The following is a 5000-nucleotide window of genomic DNA, read 5'->3' on the forward strand; positions in this document are numbered from 1 at the left end:
AGAAAAGTAATCGCTGACAGCACGAAGGATGTCACGCGACTAGTTAGCAGGCTAGAGTCTCGTTCGTTATCGGAATTAACCAGACAAATCACTCCACCAACTAAGAACGGCCATGCACCACCACCCACCGAATCAAGAAAGAGCTATCAATCTGTCAATCCTTCCGGTGTCCGGGCCTGGTGAGGTTTCCCGTGTTGAGTCAAATTAAGCCGCAGGCTCCACTCCTGGTGGTGCCCTTCCGTCAATTCCTTTAAGTTTCAGCTTTGCAACCATACTTCCCCCGGAACCCAAAAGCTTTGGTTTCCCGGAGGCTGCCCGCCGAGTCATCGGAGGAACTGCGGCGGATCGCTGGCTGGCATCGTTTATGGTTAGAACTAGGGCGGTATCTGATCGCCTTCGAACCTCTAACTTTCGTTCTTGATTAATGAAAACATACTTGGCAAATGCTTTCGCTTCTGTTCGTCTTGCGACGATCCAAGAATTTCACCTCTAACGTCGCAATACGAATGCCCCCGCCTGTCCCTATTAATCATTACCTCGGGTTCCGAAAACCAACAAAATAGAACCGAGGTCCTATTCCATTATTCCATGCACACAGTATTCAGGCGGGCTTGCCTGCTTTAAGCACTCTAATTTGTTCAAAGTAAACGTGCCGGCCCACCGAGACACTCACTCAAGAGCACCCTGGTAGGATTGCAACGGGGTCCGCCTCGGGACGCACGAGCACGCACGAGGCGCGTCGCACGCCTTCAGCTCGCCCCACCGGCAGGACGTCCCACGATACATGCCAGTTAAACACCGACGGGCGGTGAACCAACAGCGTGGGACACAAATCCAACTACGAGCTTTTTAACCGCAACAACTTTAATATACGCTATTGGAGCTGGAATTACCGCGGCTGCTGGCACCAGACTTGCCCTCCAATAGATACTCGTTAAAGGATTTAAAGTGTACTCATTCCGATTACGGGGCCTCGGATGAGTCCCGTATCGTTATTTTTCGTCACTACCTCCCCGTGCCGGGAGTGGGTAATTTGCGCGCCTGCTGCCTTCCTTGGATGTGGTAGCCGTTTCTCAGGCTCCCTCTCCGGAATCGAACCCTGATTCCCCGTTACCCGTTACAACCATGGTAGGCGCAGAACCTACCATCGACAGTTGATAAGGCAGACATTTGAAAGATGCGTCGCCGGTACGAGGACCGTGCGATCAGCCCAAAGTTATTCAGAGTCACCAAGGCAAACGGACCGGACGAGCCGACCGATTGGTTTTGATCTAATAAAAGCGTCCCTTCCATCTCTGGTCGGGACTCTGTTTGCATGTATTAGCTCTAGAATTACCACAGTTATCCAAGTAACGTGGGTACGATCTAAGGAACCATAACTGATTTAATGAGCCATTCGCGGTTTCACCTTAATGCGGCTTGTACTGAGACATGCATGGCTTAATCTTTGAGACAAGCATATGACTACTGGCAGGATCAACCAGGGAGCTGCGTCAACTAGAGCTGAGCAGCCGGCCGCCCGGGAGTGTGTCCCGGGGGCCCGCGCGAACACGCAAGCGTCCGCTCAATTATTCTGCAAACAGGAGGAGGCTGAGCTCCCCTGCACCATACACCTCGAAACCCTCTCAGGTCCCGGCGGCGCGCAGCGCCGTCCTAAGTACTTGGTCGGGTTCGAGAGAGGCGCAATCGCCCGGGGTTTGGCGAGTAGACGCTTTAGGTGCGACCACCCGTGCTCCCAACTGAGCTTGCCGCTGCCGACAGAGGCCCGGGAGCGTGCTGTCGTGGCATTGCCGGCGGGAGACAACACGCGCCACCTACGGTGACCGGCAGCTCCAACGCCAGCGCCACAGAAGGACAAAAGCCCCACTTGGGTGCCGAAGCGAACTCTCCCAGCACAGCGCACGCGCCAACACGTCCGCACAGCTGCGATACAAACCACCTGCGAGAACCGCAGAGGCGACCGAGCAGCAGACGGCGTCGCGGCGCCGAGCGCCGGGCGGCGGCGCATCCTCAGCGCACACAGTCCTCAATCGGACCAGCACACTGCAGATGTCCACCGCGCTTCGCACCGGGCCCGCGAGGACCTACTTTGGCCGCACGGCGCCGCGTGCAGGGTGCGCCGGCGCGCAGCTGCGCCGCCTGCCGCCTCCGTCGGCCGGCGCGCCTGCCACTGGCCGCCCCCACCAGCCGGCTGTAGCGCGTGCGCCCACGCACCGCGCGGCCAGCACGCCGGGAGGCCCCCCCTCACCGGCCGGGGACGGTCCCACCCAGCCACCGCCGCGTATCGCTTCACACCCAGATGCCATTCACGTTCGTGGGCATGGTGGGTATCGCTGGAACAACCGGTTGGTAGCTCAACCGATCGTCGCCATCACTGATTCACCTCTAGCGAGAACAACCGCACCACAACGGTTTACCAGTTGTTCATTTGCGTAACGTCACCAGCAAACGTAGGCGTCCATCGCCATTTGCAAATTCAACGATTGTTGCATGCCTGTGTCAGGTGTCACGACACACTATGTCTGCCCACATACACGCAACAACATGTGCACGCTTCGCGAACACGTGGAAGGTGGCCCCCGTACGTATGCGATGTCCATTGCGCGAACGACTGTCAACCGGCCTCTGTCGCATGTCGCAGATGTGGAACGCAGTGCACCATGCTATCACGGTGTGTGAGAAGAGACGACTACGTCTGACAACACGCGCCACTACATCAACAGACGGCTCATGCTGATCGCCATCCAGGGCATACCACACTGCAATCCAGCTCTTATAGGGAGACGACACGTAGCTGAGTGCACAACATTTGGACCGCATGGTTCGCCGTTGTTGGCGCAGTCGTTGTACGGTCACATGTACCACGATGTATCATTCAGTACATGAGGACCAATGTGCAGTACAGTGTGTGATTTGGACGTACAACATCAGCGGACAGTTGACACAGGCCGTACCACAGCGTAGGCTAAGTGCTTCGCCATGCGAATGCCAATGAACAACTGCAAATGCCAATGAACAACTGCAAAGGGCATTGAGCATGTACGTCCTGCTGCCATCCACATTACAGTGTATAGCTGCAAGGTGTTTAACATGAAGCGATACACTGGGGACCGGGCAGTGCGAGTAGCAAACTATATTGCGGGGGTTGCAGTTAGGCAACACTACACTAATTTAACGCGTCGTATGACAATTACAGAGCAGGTTAAGGCCCAACGTGTGTTGGGTTAAGGCCCAACGTGTGTTGGGTTAAGGCCCAACGTGTGTTGGGTTAAGGCCCAACGTGTGTTGGGTTAAGGCCCAACGTGTGTTGGGTTAAGGCCCAACGTGTGTTGGGTTAAGGCCCAACGTGTGTTGGGTTAAGGCCCAACGTGTGTTGGGTTAAGGCCCAACGTGTGTTGGGTTAAGGCCCAACGTGTGTTGGGTTAAGGCCCAACGTGTGTTGGGTTAAGGCCCAACGTGTGTTGGGTTAAGGCCCAACGTGTGTTGGGTTAAGGCCCAACGTGTGTTGGGTTAAGGCCCAACGTGTGTTGGGTTAAGGCCCAACGTGTGTTGGGTTAAGGCCCAACGTGTGTTGGGTTAAGGCCCAACATAGGTTGGGTTAAGGCCCAACATAGGTTGGGTTAAGGCGCAACATAGGTTGGGTTAAGGCGCAACATAGGTTGGGTTAAGGCGCAACATAGGTTGGGTTAAGGCGCAACATAGGTTGGGTTAAGGCGCAACATAGGTTGGGTTAAGGCGCAACATAGGTTGGGTTAAGGCGCAACATAGGTTGGGTTAAGGCGCAACATAGGTTGGGTTAAGGCGCAACATAGGTTGGGTTAAGGCGCAACATAGGTTGGGTTAAGGCGCAACATAGGTTAGGTTAAGGCGCAACATAGGTTAGGTTAAGGCGCAACATAGGTTAGGTTAAGGCGCAACATAGGTTAGGTTAAGGCGCAACATAGGTTAGGTTAAGGCGCAACATAGGTTAGGTTAAGGCGCAACATAGGTTAGGTTAAGGCGCAACATAGGTTAGGTTAAGGCGCAACATAGGTTAGGTTAAGGCGCAACATAGGTTAGGTTAAGGCGCAACATAGGTTAGGTTAAGGCGCAACATAGGTTAGGTTAAGGCGCAACATAGGTTAGGTTAAGGCGCAACATAGGTTAGGTTAAGGCGCAACATAGGTTAGGTTAAGGCGCAACATAGGTTAGGTTAAGGCGCAACATAGGTTAGGTTAAGGCGCAACATAGGTTAGGTTAAGGCGCAACATAGGTTAGGTTAAGGCGCAACATAGGTTAGGTTAAGGCGCAACATAGGTTAGGTTAAGGCGCAACATAGGTTAGGTTAAGGCGCAACATAGGTTAGGTTAAGGCGCAACATAGGTTAGGTTAAGGCGCAACATAGGTTAGGTTAAGGCGCAACATAGGTTAGGTTGAGGCACAATATAGGTTAGGTTGAGGTACCGTATAGGTTAGGTTAAGGTACAGTATAGTTTAGGTTAAGGTACAGTATAGTTTAGGTTAAGGTACAGTATAGTTTAGGTTAAGGTACAGTATAGTTTAGGTTAAGGTACAGTATAGTTTAGGTTAAGGTACAGTATAGTTTAGGTTAAGGTACAGTATAGTTTAGGTTAAGGTACACATTGTTGTATGGAAAGGTGTAATGGGGGGGGGGGGGGGGGCGGCCGGTCGGTTTGTTGATTGTGATTATAGTAAGTGGATGCCTGCGGCATCATCTGATTTGCCACGTCAGGATGCACCTTTGGCTCATGACAGGCGGCGCTCCGATTCCATGCTTGTGGCAGACCTGTGTCTTTCATTCCTGCCATTGTTTGTGTGCTGTGAGAGGAGGCAGTATTGTGATGTTGGGTGCACCCCTGTGTAGGACATGTGTGGGTGTTGGTGGCTTAGCTGAGCAATGGTGGTTGTCGGGGGGGTGGGATATTCCGTTTTCTGAGTGGACCTCCCAGTCTGGTTATGACAGTGTGGATTGTCTCATGTGGCGGAGAGGATGCACTGGG

At 53.5% G+C, this 5000-nt stretch overlaps 1 non-coding gene across 1 annotated transcript in view; it reads right to left on the minus strand.

The window, feature by feature from the left end:
• LOC126435420 (small subunit ribosomal RNA) overlaps positions 1–1487 on the minus strand; it is a 1910-nt gene extending 423 nt beyond the window's left edge. The window contains exon 1 of the ribosomal RNA XR_007579928.1: positions 1–1487. This exon is cut by the window's left edge and continues 423 nt beyond it. This is a non-coding gene — a ribosomal RNA (small subunit ribosomal RNA).
• Positions 1488–5000: the final 3513 nt, after the last annotated feature.

This window comes from Schistocerca serialis, unplaced genomic scaffold (assembly GCF_023864345.2).
Source record: "Schistocerca serialis cubense isolate TAMUIC-IGC-003099 unplaced genomic scaffold, iqSchSeri2.2 HiC_scaffold_1206, whole genome shotgun sequence".
NCBI lineage: Eukaryota > Metazoa > Arthropoda > Insecta > Orthoptera > Acrididae > Schistocerca > Schistocerca serialis.